Raw genomic sequence first — 18,240 nt, 5'->3', positions numbered from 1 at the left:
GGATTAGACTAAATAAAGGGTTAGGGATAAGTTAGGGGCTATTAGATCTTGAGAGCTTTTATTTATTAAAGTGATTTTGATAAATTTGGGATGTGGAATTAGATAGGAGAATAAGATTTAATTGATAAATAATAGGTTATTTGATTTATCAATTAGGACTATAGATGATTAACTGAATTAATCAGCTAGGGGATGGAAAAGGATTAATTAAATAAGGATTTAATTAATGATGCCTTTAGAGATAACTAAATAGGATTACCACAAATACATTGAGCATTCAATTGAGGATGGGCACGGTGAGAGAGAGGGATGGAGCGGGCAGGAACTGCAATTCGAATCACGTTGTTTCGAATCTGGAGAAAGGCAGGAGACAGGAGAGCACGTCTGCAGGAGGGCATGCAGCAAGGCATGCAGCAAGCGCAGGGTAGGAAACGGAGGGGAAAGATGAGGATGCCTCAAAGGATGGGGACCCATGGGTTATGATGCCCCATCCAGGTGAGAAGATTCCCCCTCCCCCCCATGTGGGCAATGGGCTGTCTGGGGCATGGGGATGCTGGTCGAATCTATTCGGGATAAAACCATCAGGTAAATAGTCTTTCCCAAAAGTCATTGACAAATCTGATAAGGAGAAAGGTATTTTTGCTCTGGAAATCCCTAGGAAAATTATTGACCACAATATCCTAAGCATGGCGAACACTCTGGTAGGAAAATTTGTAGGGCCAAGACCTAATATTGATGTAGTGAGGACATTTACCAGGAGAAAATGGGACCTTAAAGGGCACGTAGATGTGACTGCTATGGCCAAAGGCTTCATGTCTTTCGAGTTCTCTTGCTCGGAAGATTTTTCTCGTATACTATGTGCTGGGAACTGGTCTTTGGGCAGATCCAACCTAATATTGCAAAAATGGACATCCAACTTGGATTTGAACAATGATTTCCAATCTCAGGTTCCAGTTTGGTTAAGACTTCCGGAACTTCCTTTGGAATATTGGCATGAGGATGTCTTTGATGGCATAGCCAGGACCTTTGGAGAGCTCCTCTCCATTGACCCTGTCACAGCAGCTAAGAAAAGATTGAACTACGCAAGAATCTGTGTAGGAGTCATCGAAGGCCAGGACATGCCTCAAGTTTTAGAACTACAATCTCATCTGGGAAACAGATCTCAAAAGATTGACTATGAAAGTGTGCTTTTTGCTTGTTTCCATTGTAAGAAGGCTAGCCACAAGGCTGGATCATGCCCACTTTTCAAAGGGAAGAGTACGGTGGGAAAGGCTCGTCCACAAGGGGGGATAAAAGATTCTCTAGATCCCAAAAAAGAATGGAGGAAAAAAGCATCGCAAGTCAAGGCAAATGGAGAGGCAGAAGGAAAAACAAATACTGCTCTTAATGCGCCCCAAGAGGAATCAGGGCCTCCTCGGGCGACTGGAAACGTAGGAGGGGGAGAAGAGAAAGGAGTGAAAGACGATTCAACACCTCTCCCCAATGCGAAGGAATCTGAGAAGAAACCTGAGGAGACAGGTGAAAATATGACTCTTCCCCCTCTGGATTCTCAGGAGGATGACTTGAAACTATCCTTTGTCCCGAACTCCATGGAAGAACTAAAGGAGGGGGAACCCATGTCCCAGGACCCTAACCCAGTGTGTTGTCCCCCCCCTTCAACAGTAAACAGAATCATAGAGAGGCTGTCTGCATCGACAATGGGAGATTTGGCGAGAATTGATGCTTGGCTGGACAAAGGACTAGAGGGAGAAGAGAATCCCTGGACGGAAGTCAGGAGTAGAAAGAAGAAGAATAGCAGGGACCCTTCTCCGGTATCTCCCCCTTCTACTAGAAGCATGGCCAAGGCTGATCTCGGCCACAAATCTAACCTAGTGGGAAGGAAAAACAAGAATGAAATCAGGAAAGAGGAAGACAGAAGAAACATTAAGGATGGTACGCAGCGCACCATCCAGGAAGCATGTTCAGTAGTTAAATCATGAAGATCTTATCTTGGAATATTCGTGGACTCAATGGAATCCACAAGCAAGAAGTTATTAGAAATATGATAAGGGACCAAAGGCCTGATGTGTTTCTAATCCAGGAAACTAAAATGAAGAAGGAAAGGATGGAAAATATTAAGTTCAACAATAGCATGAAGGGCATAGCCTCTAACTCTGAAGGAGCGTCTGGAGGACTGCTGTTACTTTTCAATGATAAGTATTTCAATATAGTAGCTGAGTATGATGAAGATAACATTCTTTTCTGCAGAGTTCAACATTTGCACACCAATGATTCCTGGTTTTTAGTGAATATTTACGCCCCCAATAATAAGAGAGATAGAAAAAACTTCTGGACCAAAGTTGGTAATATGGTGCAAGATTGTGACATTAAGAAAGGTATAATCATGGGAGACTTTAACACACCGCTAGAAGATAAAGAGAAAAAGGGAGGTATGCCCCCGGATTGGGAAAGTAAACAGGATCTTTCTAACTTCATAAATAATCTGGCCCTTATGGACGTAGAGCTTAAGGGCGGATCCTTTACCTGGTCAAACAAGAGAAAAGGCCATGATTGCATTCAGGTTAGGCTGGATAGAGCTCTTATATCTTCGGACTGGCTTCAATCCTTCAGCTGCAGACTATCTCTGCTTCCCAGAATTGGTTCGGATCACTCTTCCATTTCTCTTTTAGTTTCCCCTCTGGTACACAGGAGATACCATCCTTTCAGGTTTGAGAAAATGTGGACCTCTCACCCTGACCTCCTGGATAATATCAAGAAATGGTGGGGGATAGAGGTGGAGGGCTCAACCATGTTCAGAGTCACCAGAAAACTTAGCAATGTGAAGAGGATGATTAAAATTTGAAACAAGTCTGATTTTGGTCACATCTTCCATGAAAAGAAAGAGTTATTTGATAATCTAACTATTATCCAAGATTGCATTCAGAAGGAAGGTTACACTGAGACCAACAGGGTTTCGGAGCTCAAGACCCTGTCTGAAATTCATAACATTATTAATAAGGAAGAAAATTTTTGGAGGCAAAGATCGAGGATCACCTGGCTAAAGGAAGGAGATCGAAACACTAAGTTTTTTCACCTAACCACCCTCAAGCACCGTGCTAGTAACAGGATCTATGGTATCAGAAAGGGGCAGGAGCTGTTAACTGAAGAATCTACCATCTCGGAAGAAGCTGTTTCCTTTTTCTCTAGCCTTCACTCTGAGGACCCAATGCTTTCCAATTTGGACCAGGAGGATTTGTTACACTGTATCCCTCAGCTCATTCAACCTATCCATAATAAACAGCTCTGTGCTATTCCTAATGCTTCGGAAGTTAGAGAGGCTCTCTTTTCTCTGCCTGCTGACAAGGCTCCAGGCCCGGACGGTTTTTCCACTTTTTTCTTCCAAAGGTTCTGGTCGGTGATCATGGGAGAGGTTGTTCAGGCTGTCCAGGAATTCTTTGGAGCCAAATCTATTCTCAAGGAGCTAAACTCGACTTTTGTGGTTCTCATTCCTAAATCCCCTGGGGCGGACTCGTTGGACAACTTTAGACCTATTAGTCTGTGCAACTCACTCTACAAGATCATCTCTAAAGTTCTCACTTTAAGAATGCTCAAGATCTTGCCCATGATAATCTCGCAGCATCAATCGGGTTTTGTTCCAGGGAGACAAATTTTGGATTCTGTCCAGATGGTGCACGAAGTCATCCACTCTCTTGAGGCATCCAAACGGGAAGGTATGTTTCTCAAACTGGATCTTTCTAAAGCTTATGACAGGGTGGACTGGTCTCTCCTTGGGAAGGTCCTCTCGACTTTTGGCTTTGACAGTAAAGTTTGCAAAATTATCTCTCAATTGGTGTCCACCTCCTCCTTGGCTGTTCTAGTTAATGGAGTCCCTTCTAATTTTTTCAAACATTCCAGAGGCCTCAGACAAGGAGACCCCCTTTTGCCCATTTTGTTCATCATTTTAGCTGAATGCTTAGGTAGGATTATAGACTGTAGAAAGCGTGAGGCTTGTATCAAAGGGATCCTTCCCTCCTCTAATTGCGTTCCCTTCACTCATCAGCAATTTGTTGACGATACTATCTTGGGGGGGGAAGCTTCTGTCAAAGAGGCCAGAGCCCTGAAGAAGATTCTTGATACTTACTCCAGTGGGACGGGTCAGCTGATTAATTGGAACAAAAGCTCACTCTTTTTCATCAACACCTCTGAGTTTAGACAAAGAAAAATCGCTAGGATTCTGGGTTGTGGGGTAGGCTCTTTCCCCTCTACCTATCTTGGTCTTCCTTTGGGATCCTCACCCCCAGAGTCTTTTTGGAATGGTATTTTGGACAGATTCAACAGGAAGATGGCTGGTTGGAAAGGGGTCTCTCTTAGTCAAGTGGGGAAATGCCTCTTAGTCAAATCTTCTCTTCAAAATCTGCCAATCTACGCCCTGAGCCTCTTTGGAATTTCAAGGAAAATAGCTGAAAGAATGGAGAAAATCCAGAGAGACTTCCTTTGGAATGGTAATGAAGGGAAGAAAAGATATCCTCTTGTTGCTTGGGAGAAGGTTTGCCTCCCTATGAGGTACGGAGGTCTGGGCATTAGAAAGATCACTCACCTCAATAAGGCTCTCCTAGCTAAACAAATTTGGCAGATCTTCAGTAGCACCGGTGAATGGAGGGACACCCTGGTAAACAAGTACCTTAGAAGACCCACTCTTCTTTTCACCCTTTTTAATGAAGATATCCCAAAAGGATCGAACATTTGGAATGGGATCATGAAAGCCAGGGACCTGGCTAAGGCCAGGATATCATGGAAATTGGGAAATGGGAAGGACATCCAGTTCTGGTCGGATAGATGGCTTTCCCAAGATCCACTTATCAATAACCCTATTTTTGAGAGATGGATGCAAGCTTGTACTGATCAAATTGGGTCCAAAGTTTGTGATTATTGGAATGGCCAGGAATGGAGTGACCTATCCCTCATCTCTGAGGACTTGACTCCTATAATGCTTATGCTCAATTCCATGATTCCTATCAATTTGGGGGATGAGCTGGTCTGGAGGGATAATCCCAATGGAAGATACTCTGTTGCCTCAGGCTATAATTCCCTTTGGAGCTTAAAAGAGAAGGCCCCTTGGGCGAAGGCTTGGATTCCGGGTCTCACTCCAAAGATCAACATTTTTTACTGGCTGGCTCTTCAGAACAAAATCCTTACTCATGACAATCTCATGAAGCGAGGACATGTTATGCCCAGTAGATGTCCCTTGTGTAAGAATCAGGCTGAGACCGAAAATCACATTTTCATCTTATGTGACTATGCCAGGGAGGTGTGGAATGTCATCACACATGATAATGAAACCCTCTGGTGCAAACCGGATAATCTCATGGATTTTTTCCATCAGTGGAAAGGTCTTTGTAAGATTGCTGGTCGGCAAGATCACTCGGACTAGATTTTACCCCATTTTTGCTGGGGAATTTGGAAGGAAAGGAATAATAGAATATTTAGAGACAGAGAGGAGCCGGCTATAATCCTTGGCAGGAAGGTCTCGAAGAATATAAAGGAAAATCTCCAAGTGCTGAAGGAGGAAGAAGAAGAAGAAGGGGACAGAAAGATAGCTAAAGAAAAAGACAGGAACCTCAAAAGGCAGGATGCTAGCTGGCTTCTCCCCCCAGATGGTTGGTCAAAAGCCAACTTTGATGGGGCTTCTAAGGGTAACCCAGGCCCTTCAGGTTGCGGTGGAATCATTAAAAATAGCTATGGGGAGGGAATAGCTGCCTTTGCTTCCCCGCTGGGAATCCAGACTATTCATCTGGCTGAAGCAAGAGCTGCGAGTAAGGTGGTCAAGTTGGCTTTTGAAGCCGGGATTACTAAACTCTGGCTTGAGGGGGACTCCAAAAACATTATTAATACCATTAATGGTATTTCCCCTCCCTCGTGGACGATTGCGAACATAATTGCTGAGACTTGCGCCACTCTCACAAAGTTCGATAAGGTCCACGTCACTCATGTTTACAGAGAGGCAAACCCAGTCGCTGATTGGTTTGATAATAAAGGGGTTAACGCCACCAATAATCTGACCTGGCATGCCGAAAAAGATTTTTTGGCAGAGGCAAAGTTGCTCATCGACCAAGATAAAATCTTGGGAAGGACGGCTCAAATCCAATGCAATTATGGATAATAAAGATTGCTTAATAAATGGTAAGTGCCATTATTGGCATCGTGATTTTCACCAGCAAAAGGGGTTTCCTCTGACATTTCGACACGTTCGAAAGGACGATACCATTATTTTCAAAAAGGGGTATATTCACGGGTATCATAAAAGAAACATCACCATTTTTTCGAATGCAAATAACTTGCACAGTTCAGAGTTCATGAGAATTGTGGAAGTTGATCAGGTAAACATGACGGGTGAGAGGAGCAGAAAGGAGCCGGTGGGGGAAGTTCAGAAGTGGAAGAACAAGGCCAAAGTTTGGAGAGAGCTGGAAAAGGGTGGGGTTACTAATTTCTTCGAGAAACTTCATGGCTCAAATCCTGAGATCACTAACAGCATGGTGAATTCGTGGAATAATGGTAAGGTTAAGGTGAACGGGGTCTACTTTCAAATTACTGAGGATGTGGTTGCTGAAGTCATGGGGATTCCGATGGAGGGGCATAAATTCTTCAGAGACAAGAAGATGTCTTCTAATGCAATCAAGGATTTTGTGAAAAACACTGAAGAGTTGAACAAGCTGGGCAAGAAAGAGACGTTTTTTGTAACGGATACTATAAAGAAGCTCTGGAGGTATGTTCTCTACACTGTCATTGAATATATAACCCTAGACCCCAGGTTTGATAGGGTTAGGACTCACCATTTTGTGATTCTGAATCATTTTCGCCATGGTAGTAAGATCTCCTTCCTGTATTATCTTTTTAACTCGATGAACAAGGCCATTTCTAGTTTTAAAAAGAAAGCTACCGTCAACCCGACACTGCATGAGGGTTTTCTGCTTCTGATTCATGAGCATTTCCATGCTCAAACCATTAGCAAAAATCCTATCCAGGGGGCGGATGTTGACAAGAGCAGCTCCAGTTTTTCCTCAGATTTCGACGATGTCGAGAGCATCAGCTCTGATGAGGTTTTTGAGCATTCAGGTAAGAAGACTAAAAGCCATAAGAAGGATTACCCCTCTGTCAAATTACCCAGCAAAAAGAGCCCTAGAGGTCATACCCCAGCTAAAACTGGCTCTGCTGAGGTGGAGGAGGAAATGGATACTGATGATTCTGACAAGGTTTCGAAGGAGGAGCTGGATGAGGAGAAACTGAGAAAAATACAGAAGAGGGAGGGAGAGAGCATGGAGCGCTCCAGTAGTTAGGGAAAGGATTCTCTGCCCATTCCCCTCTCCCCTATACATCCTCAGCCTCCTTTGGAGGAAAATGACAACTCTGGACAGATTGAGGGGGAAGTGCAAGTTAATAACAGAAGGAAGGCTTGGAAGAACTTCAATGTGAGAACGGCCACTATGGGAATCTACAGAGAGGCGATGAAGCCCCAACTCCTCGTGGACGACCTTGAGAAGCCTAGACTCAATGAGCTAATTGACCCGGCTATGGTGGCTATTTCTGATAATGCAAGAGAAACGGGCATGAATCTGTTGAACAATGCCTGCAATAGCATGATCGACAACTTCAGATCAATTAAATGGCTTTTCCATGAGCTTGAGGATGTCAGAGATAGGGTTTCCCAAATGGAAAAAATCAAGAGCAAGACTGGTGCAGAAAGCCAAGGCGACCGGAACAGCTGGGAGACTCTGATGGAGAGGAGAGTAAAAAATATTGAGAACTACAATCACAACCTGGCAAGTCAAATGATCTCCCTCCTTGCTTCGATCAACGACAACATCCTCTCTCTCTTGGAAAATCTCAAAGACAGGAACCAGATGGAGGAAGATGATAAACAGAACAGAGACAAAGATAGGCTGGATGTGGATAAAGCCAAGGACAGCACTATGGAGCAGGATTTGACGAACGCCCAGGATCATAAGGCAGAAGAGCAACAAGAGTGCGCCGAAGCTGCCTAGACCATGCTCGAGATGGAGAAGTAGTCTGCTAGGTTGGGTCTCTGTCCTTTGGTTTTTGTTTCTCCTGGCTTTGACTTTTTGTCTGGTCTCTGTTTTTCTGGTTGGTTCTCTGGCCTTTTTAGTGGGCAGTTGTTTCGGGCTGGGCCTTTGGGCTTATTTTCAGTCGTAAGGCTTATGTTTTGGCTAGGCGTTTTTTCGCTTATTTTCAGCCTTTCTTGTTGTTAAACTTATGGGTTTCAGGACCCCTTAAAACCTGTTTACCTTATCAAAAACTAAATAGGATTACCAAAGTGATGTAATCAAATTTAGGTGTCTACATGGGCCAGCTATAATAAACACTGAATGTCATGTCCTAGATTTGGACTTGCCATATAACATCTTGCTTGGTCGACCTTGGATACATACACTCAAAGCAGTACCATCTACATATCATCAATGCTTGAAATTCCCCCACCAAGGAAAAGAGGTCACAATTCCATGCGATCCTTTACCTTTTGCTTTTTATAAGAGATTGGAAGTTGCCCCAACAATTTTTTGTCCAATCAGTGAGTTTGATAAGGTTATAGCTAGATCTCTTACAATAACAGAATCACCTTCTACAATAGTACCAGAGTTATCCAATATTGATTCCAGTTCCCATAAAGGGAAAGAGAAGGTTGAAGATATTAAGGTCAATACTACAATGAAGAAGTTTACTTTTGCTAACCAAGGAATGGGAGAGTATAAGTTCAAAAATGCCTTGTGTGTTGGACAACTGCCACTCTCCCCCCGATCCTTTGGAAAACCTTCCACAATACCACCTTCTACAAATAAGGATACTATGCATGTTAATAAGACAACATTTGAACATTGGGGTTCACTTAGTGATGAACACATGGAGTCTAATATCTTAGATTGGCTATATTTTGACAGAAATGATGAGCCTATGGAATTCCCTAAAGATAAGTACTTTAAGGCTCCTCCCATCATTAAAAACATGGGATATCATGGCACCGGCCTTAGACCTAAAGAAGACGGAATCAGACAACCCCTTGAGGCTAATAGCTATCCTAAAGGACATGGTTTGGGCTCCATTAAACCTAAGGTGTCCTTTGATGACAACTAGTGTACGGTTGAACCTGATTTTGAGACTAAAGAGGAAGAATTCTTTGAAGTACCCTTCCAATACATTGAGGATGACCTAGATAATTATGTCCACCCCATTACCATAGCCAACCTTTCATCTATTGACTTAACCCTCACCAACCCTGACATGATAGATTGGGACCTTCAGGACACACCACCAACTCTTGATATCTGTAACTCTGACAAATCAGTGATGACACTCTTTGGCCTTAAGAATCTCCAAGATTACGAACATGAGATCCAATACAATGAGGAAGCCTACTTTGGTAGCCAAGTCAACTCTCTTATTCACAAAAGTGAAAAAGAAAATTAAAATAAAAAAATGGAAGAAACATCCTCTAGTGAAAACTATTTTGGAGCACTTTTCGATGAAGAAAAAGACCAAATAAAGGACACGTCTTCTGGTGGAAACCTCCTAGAGGCACTGGAAGAGGAAGAGACAGACTTGCCATTCAAATCTTTACCACCAAAAAAGTCATCTATATTGAATGAGGATACAATTCCAATTAACTTGGGTATGGTAGATAATCCACAAATCACCTGCATTGTTGCTCTCCTAAGTCCCGAAGAACAAAAAGTGATGATTGAGTTTCTACAAAAAGGTAAAATCAATTTTGCATGGACATACAAAGACATGCTTGGTTTAGACACAGATTTGGTTCTGCATCACTTAGCAGTAGATCCAAAGATTAAACCTGTGAAACAAAAGTTGTGCAAGATGTATCCTAAGGTAGCACTTTTGGTTAAAGTAGAACTGCAGAAAATGCTAGAGGCAAAATTCATCCAACATATTGATTATCCTGAGGGGGTTTCCAACATTGTTCTTGTAGGAAAAGCATCTGGGGGCATCTGCATCTGTTCAAATTTTTGAGATTTGGATCTTGCATGTCCTAAGGATGATTTTCCACTTCCTAATATAGACATCATAGTGGATTTGACTGTCAGACATGAAATGTTGTCTCTAATGGAAGGTTTCTCCAGTTTCAATCAGATCAAAATTGCAGAAGAAGATCAACAGAAAATGGCATTTACTACCCCATGGGGAACCTTTTGTTACCAAATCATGCCTTTTGGCTTGAAAAATGTCAGCACCACCTATCAACACGTAATGACTACAATCTTCCATGATTTTCTACATGTCATAATGGAGGACTATGTTGATGACATCCTAGGAAAATCTAAGGCACGTGATTCCCACATTGTTGTGCTTACCACCATTTTTGAAAGGCTGGAGAAATACATAGTGCACCTTAATCCAAAGAAGTGTGTCTTTGGGGTCCAATCAAGCAAGTTGTTAGGTTACATAGTGTCAAGAAGAGGTATTGAGGTAGATCCTGCCAAAGTGAAAGCCATCATGGAAATGTTTCCACCTACTACATTGAAAAAACTCCATAGTTTTCAAGGAAGATTACAGTCCATCAGACAGTTTGTGTCCCAATTAGCAGATAAGGTTCATATACTCCAACATTTTCTTCGAAAAGACACTAAGTTTCAATGGGATTGCCTATGTCAAAAAGCATTTGAGCAAGTTAAAGTATACTTGGCTAATCCACCAGTTCTAGTCCCTCCAATTGTAGGATGACCATTGATTCTATACATTTATGCCACTTCAATTGCCTTAGGTGCTCTTTTGGCACAACTAGATCAAAAAGGTAATGAGCAAGCCATATACTATCTCAATCGAACATTAGTTGGCTATGAGTTGAACTACACTGCTATTGAGTTAGCTTTTTTGGTAGTAGTCCTTTGCACGCAAAAACTACGTCATTATATGCTTAATCACACTACACATCTCATTGCCAAGATAAATCCCCTCAAATATTTTCTATCAAAGCTTCCCTCACTGGCCGAGCTGCAAAATGGGTCTTGATTTTGAGTGAACTCAACATTGTCTATAAAGATCGCAAGGCCATTAATGGACAAGTAATTACAGACCAACTTGCCGAAGCTCCTCTTCAAGGAGACCATCCTATTATAGCAAATTTTCCAAATGACACAATTATGACTATTACCCCTAGTACACAATGGAAACTATATTTTGATGGTTCCTTCACACAAAATGGATTTGAGGCAAGAATTTTGTTTGTTACACCGCAAGGAGACCTTATTCCTAAGTCTTACAAAATTTCATTCCCTTGCACAAACAACATAGCTGAGTATGAAGGATTAGTAGCAGGGCTCCATGAAGCTATCAGATGGAATATTAAAAGCCTACTTGTCTTTGGAGACTCTCAATTGGTCATTAGGCATGTTACGAATGAATACCAAACAAAGGATGAAAAGTTGTTGCCATATCGCCGGATAGTTGAAGACCTTAAACAACACTTCACTAAGATAGTCTTTCAACAGATACCAAGGACTAATAACAAAGCAGCAGATGCTATGGCCACCATTGCCTCCATGATCTTCATGCTTGAGTACAGTCCTAAGTGTGAGTTTCTTGTTGAGAATCTTTTTCTTCATGGTTATGAGCAACCCAAATTATAGTTGGTGCGCGAGATAGTCAGTCCTGAATCTCCATGGCACTCCGACATTTTTGCGTACCTTTATCACAAAATGATCCCCATAGCCCTTTCTGCAAACCAAAGCAAAACCTTCATCTGTCACACTGCCCGATATACTATCCTAGGTGATACACTTTTTCGAAAACACTTTGATGGAACCCTCCTCCGATGTCTCATTTCAGATGAAGCCAGAATGGCATTAGAAGAAGTTCACTAAGGAATTTGCGGTGCCCATTCTAGTGGCCTTATGTTAGTAAAAAAGCTCCTCATAATGGGTTACTATTGGCCTACTATGGAAGTGGATGCCTATCATTTTTTGAAATGATGTGTTCCTTGTCAGCAACATGGAGATTTGATACACGCTCCCACCCAAGACCTTCAGCCCACCATCACACCATGGCTCTTTTCTCGCTGGGGATTCAATCTTGTTGGTTAAATATATCCTAATTCTGCAAATGGCTACAAGGATATTATTGTCACCACTAAGTACTTCACAAAGCGGGTCAAGGCTATTCCTTTAACCTACACCACCAGAAAATAGGTTTCAAAATTCATTTTGAACTACATCATCAACCATTCCAATATCCCTCAAGACATCAAATTAGGAAGTTGCCACATTGTGTAGGAAATTCGGGATCACCCAACATTTTTCCACCAAATAATTCCCCCAAGGCAATGGCCAAGCTAAAGCCACCAATAAAACCATTTTGAAAATCTTAAAGAAAATCGTTGATGCAGCTGGCCATGATTGGCATCTCCAAATTCCTCCCGCCCTTTGGGCCTACCACACCTCCATCCATACCACCATAGGAGCCACTTCATTTTCCCTTGTTTATGGTTCTAAAGTTGTCTTACTCATTGAAATTGAGCTCTCTTCCCTCAGAATCTCTCTCAAGAATTTGATGTCCGAAGAAGAATACCGAGTTGCTCGCTTGCAAGAGTTGCAACTCCTCGATGAGAGATGCCTCAATCCCTAAACCACCTCCGCATGTATCAAAATTGCCTTTAACTCCAGTTTCACAAAAAAGTTAGACCTCGAGAATTTGAGGTGGGTGACTTAGTTTTGTAGCATAACATGAGGAATCTCCAGAACCGTGAAAAGAAAGGAAAATTTGAAGCTAATTGGCTTTGTTCATTTATCATTACAGCCAAATATGGTTCTAGGGCATATCAGATTGCCACTTTAGAGGGAGATCAGCAACCTAAGCCTATAAATATCCAACAACTCAAGCGGTTCTATGCTTGAGTTGTGTAGTTCCTGTACATTGTTGTTATAGTTCCACAAAAATACAAAAAAAATAAAAAAAATCTAAAAACTCCAAAAAAATTTGTAAAATGTTCCTGAAGAAATGATTAAAAAGAAGAAAAAGTTCCTAAAAAATGTATGTTGGTCCATTATCTATAAGGCTCATCTCACTTCACCACATTCCCCCATTTCATCCCACCTTTGTGCAGAAGTCCTAGCTGACTTACACTTTTCATGCATCCAATAAAAGACCTCTAGTTTGTGAGGAATCCATTCACTTCCATTTTTCAAAAGACCTCTAGTCCATGAGGTATTTTCCCATCGAGTGTTTGTCCTAATCCCACTATACTACTAGTACGAAAATAGCAATATCTAATTAAAAAAAACTAAAAAATGTATGTAAGTGACTAAATTTAGTCACATGACTAGTAGTAGTTAATATTCAGTCATTTATAATGCTACTAAATTTACTACGAAACAATTTTAGTCACTGATTTTGATCATTTATTTAGTCATACATTTGGTAGTCTATTTAATCACATATTTAGTCACATATTTGATAATTGATTTAGTCACTTATTTAGTGGTATATTTAGTAGCATATTTAATAGTCTATTTGGTCACACATTTAGTAGCATATTTAGTCACATATTTGGTAGTGTATTTGGTCATAATAGGGCACGATGGAATCGAACCACTGTCCTCTTTCTTGTAAAACAAGTGCTCTTCCATTGAGCTAGCACCCTTCAAAGAATAAATTATAGATTATTATTTGTTTATTTTTATTCTCAATATAGCACCCAAAAGGTTATGGCCTAATATTTATTGAAATAGGGGCAGTAGGGCAACATCCAATCACTATGCCCCTGATGTCACTTAGGCCCCTCTTAAAAAAATGACTATGAAACTAAATGTACAGATTTGATAGTTGTTTTTAAAATCTATAGAATTCCATACAATTAATATTAATTTTAATAGAACCTCTCTTGTATCTATCACATGATAAAACAATTTTGAAATTAATATAAGGGAAAAGCGTGTAGAGAACCATAATATTATTGATGATCTGAAATTTCCAAAAAGTATAACTTAAAAACCACAAGTTGGAAATGTTTCTAAGGATACAACTATGGAGGCATTTGTGGTAATCAGTATAAGATTTTCACCAGGAGAACCTGCAATTAATGTTCATAGGTTCAATCCATATCACAGGAATCACCTTATTACACCCTTTTGGACAATTTCGACAAGTAATAGAAATATAAGAGGGTGAGGTGTTGTAGATGTTCTTGAAGTAAATCAAATAGAACCTGCACATGATAAGCACCATTCTAAAAGAACAAAATTATTTCTATGATTGGAGGCAAGACTGAGCCAAATGACTATCTATTATTGGAGAGGTCACTATGAATTTATATTTTATCAACCAAAAAACAAATCTTCCACTGAACATCAACAAAATTATTTGCATTCTATCCATGTTGAGAATCAAAATTCAACAAAAATTATTCCAAGAAGATCAATATCATGAAATTCGGTTTCGCATGCTCTCCATGTTTCCAACCATCTCACCAATTGTTGTAAAATTGCAAGATCTACTGTGGCAAGTTTCATCGATCACAATAGTAATTAATGCCAAGAAATAAATATACCTTCTTGTGGAGAGTATCATGTGTGTCAACAAGTAGTGACACACATATCAGAGTGAGAATCAAATACAACATCTCAGGCAACAACTAGCTCTATTCTTACTAAGGAAAGTTACATCCCTAATTACTATCTTCTATTGTGGTTGTAGGATATCATACACAACCTAATAGTTTGAAACATAAATCATGGACTAGTGAAGGAAAATGTCTATTTGGAATACTAGAAGAGTAGATAGCTATAGCATGGATTCAATTAAAGGAATCCAAGGATAGATAGGACAAGAAATTGAAAGCAAATTCAATTTCTTAGTCTAGAAAATTTGTTGAGAAATTCACTGAAAGAATTTTGCAGCATTAATGAGATGTGAATAGTACAAGCATAGAAATTCGTAGTTAAATCAGCTAGCCACAAATACATTAATCAGTGATTTCTTTTTTTAGGAATGTCTACTATTATTATTATCAAATCTATCCTAGCACTATTCACTACATCTTTACCATCTTCTTGTTCTTTATAACGATCATCTATATTGCTTTCTATCATTATGAGAAACCACCCAACCTCTCATACAAATAGGTAACAAATGAAAAATAGGTATGAGATACAAACGCAAACATCCATTCTATAAGAACTACAAGTGAAATCACTAATTCAGCCAAAGAAAAACATGGATAGTAGAAATCTAAATGGATCATAGAATGTGATTTGAAACTTTATTGCAAATAAATTCTTCACAATTGAATTGAGAAACACAATACATAAGTGATTATGGACTGCATATATAATAGATTGCATATATATATATATATATAAAGAGAAAGTTGACTTATAGGTGTCATGTATGATTAAAATTTCATTGTGAGAAACCATAGAGGCCTTTAATACAAATATACAATAAGAGAACATGTATGAGATAACCCACAAGTGAAATAAAAAGCTCACCAATAATTATTTTCTCCATCTGTAATAATTTTCAAGGCCATGCTTCTAAATACCGACAAGACTAGTTAAATCAAAATCCAAGAACCAAGTACTATCAATTTAGATCAAACTCTCAGACATACAAGGAACAAGAACTACAACTAAAAAAAAGAATTTTTAGATGAAGAAATGACGAATTATAGTATAAAATTCCCATGGACAGAAGCCAAAAGAAAATAAGACATTTAGTAGAGAGTGGGAATGGCATGGCAATAGAAAATGTAGGTTGATTGGGCAAGAATTAGTGGGTTGAGTAGGCTGCATATTTTTGTCTTAGCAGTCAAAAGTTGAAGTATGCTTAGAAAGTGGTATGATATAATTTGTATAGATCAGGATATTGTCTCATGTTATAAGGAACAATGATAGAGTGTTACCATTATTCATTGTTGAAGTTAGAAAAGAGACAAAAGTAATAATCAAGAATATATGCATGAAGGTGTAGACAAGAGGCCACCATGACTACCATGGTGATAGTGAACAGAGATGACAAGGTTATAGCAGCAATTAAGGTACAAATTTAAGGAGTATGTTGTGGTAGTCACAAAGATAAAAATGATTCATGAAATGAAAGGGGCAATAACTTGTAGAAGTGTCTACCTATAAGAAGGTTTTATGATAGTGAATAGATAGAAGCTAGGATCAAGACTCAAAATATGTTGTTATAACCAAACATAATGGATCATGGTGAATGTGTCAAGAGAAAACTAGTGATAAAAAAAATAATGGTAGTAAAGTGATGCATATAAAAATGGTGATTTGTATCAAATGGAAATGATAGTGGCAAAGTAATCACAATATAAAGAAATGGATACCTATCATGAAGGTGCAATGGCAATGATGTAAGAGATACAATATGCATTGAAGGAAAATGCCATAAATTATACTAAATCCATGAAAACAATGCATTAAATAAAGCTTGAAAGTATGTTAAAAATGTCCCATAGTAGTGCAATGAAGAACAATGATTTAGTCAGTTGTTGATCACATAAGGGCAATGCAATTATAGTAAGGATTTAGGCCTTAGAATCAGCCATAAGTAGGCAAAAACAATGCATCATGGTGCAAGAGCACGTAGACTAAAAGGCCATCATAAGGCCAAAGGATCTATGAAGAAGATTGAGTCTATGAGGTCAATATGGCAATTTTCTAATGTAACTAAGGCTATCAAAATCCATATGAATCTATAAGAAATGATTTGTAATCATGGAGTCAATTTGGTGCCACGTTGGGCAAATAAGTCAAACTAGTCTTGTAAGGGATTAAAGGATAAAATAGGGGGTCTAGTTTTGGTTTTATGCTCATAAGGTTTTTAAATGAACATATTCATGTAATGAAATGATAAATTAGATCCATGATCAAAGAAAAGTTCAACCTTGTTAAGGGACCAACCAACCAAACTTGGTCCCATAGGTTATTGAATGGAAATTTAAGGGGTCATTATCAATTGTCATGAGGGTGGAAAATGTTATTAACATTTCTAATGATCAAAAAATCATATTTTAGTTGATGTATGGGGAGGATAAAAATAACAAGTGGAATTTCTGCATTTTATTCATTGTCTTATTCAATAAATATAGTCTGATCATAGGCCATTTCATTGTAATAATTGTAAATAACTTGTTTAATCTTTCACATAATATTATAAAGGGCCGAATACTCTCTCATTTTGCTTTTTTTCATTGAATTCCATTTAGTTTTAACTGAGATTTTCAAGTTTTCATAGAAACCGTCAAACCCTTGCTTAGGGTAAACGGTGAGCTTTCAAATGTAAATGGTGATCTATGACCAAAACATGGTGGAACGGTGGGAGGAGGTTCTGTATTTTATTATTTCTTTCTTTTAGCACTCCGTGAAATTTTGACACATGTTAGAGAAGACAGGGAGTTAGATTTTTTTTGTCACAGTGAATATTTCTAGAATTGGGAGTCAAAGAAATATTTGGTTGGGTGATGAAAAAAACTTATACAACCCTATAAACTTGGGAGATGGTAGTTCTTGGTAATACCCAAAAACTTTATTTTTTCCAGAAAATTTAGTTTGAAGTTTTAAGAGGTCAAAAACTATGATTTCAAAAAGTTGTCCCAGAAGGACTGTACTTTTGATTGTCACAGTTTTGACAGTATTGCATACAAGAGAAATGTGATTATACAGAGCATGAAATGGAGTAAGATGCCAAGGGTAGTAAAAGGAAATAAATAAGAAAATACAAGGAATTTTGCGAGTCAATAGTGGGCCAATGCCCCTCTGCAAGCTAACATTCAAAAGAGAACGTGAGTAGATTAGAATGATAGGAGGTTGTTCAGAAAAAAAATTACAGCATATGAATCACTTTTCTTTTTGTTTTCAAACATTCTACAAATAAAAAAATAGTAAAAGAAAAATGAAAATAATAGAATGGCAACAACTTTATGGAATGTGTACACGAAAAATCAAAATATGAGTGTTTAAATACCTGCAGATGTTGCAATAAATCCACTCGCTTGTTAATTTTGTAAGATAGTGAGTTAATATACTTTGACAGTATTCCATCAACGATCTGCAGCATAGCATTGAATACTTTTTATACCACAACTTTCATTAAGAATTTCTATTATAAATCAGAATCTATACAACAAAGATAGTGTTCAGATTTATACTCACCCTTATAAAATTCACTTCAATTGAGCAATAAATATTCAATTGCATCACATCACAGTCAAGGAAAATAAGAAACCAT

The 18,240-nt window shown here is 39.1% G+C and overlaps 1 long non-coding RNA gene across 3 annotated transcripts in view; it reads right to left on the bottom strand.

Annotated features, from left to right (window-relative positions):
* The window catches only part of LOC149570273 (uncharacterized), a 46,940-nt gene that overhangs the window by 2,014 nt on the left and 26,686 nt on the right, over positions 1 to 18,240 (bottom strand). For 2 of the 3 annotated variants that reach the window (XR_016361798.1, XR_016361799.1), the window contains 2 exons: positions 17,977 to 18,060; positions 15,621 to 17,775 (listed from right to left, as the gene is read on the bottom strand). This is a non-coding gene — a long non-coding RNA (uncharacterized LOC149570273). Of the gene's footprint in view, positions 1 to 15,620; positions 17,776 to 17,976; positions 18,061 to 18,240 lie in introns of those variants that run through there. The other variant, XR_016361800.1, reaches the window with a different exon arrangement.

Source organism: Cupressus sempervirens, chromosome 3 (genome assembly GCF_028749045.1).
Source record: "Cupressus sempervirens isolate cs-2001-9-10 chromosome 3, ASM2874904v1, whole genome shotgun sequence".
NCBI lineage: Eukaryota > Viridiplantae > Streptophyta > Pinopsida > Cupressales > Cupressaceae > Cupressus > Cupressus sempervirens.
Note: the sequence above shows the minus strand (reverse complement) of the source record. Positions and strands in the feature narration are given on the sequence as shown.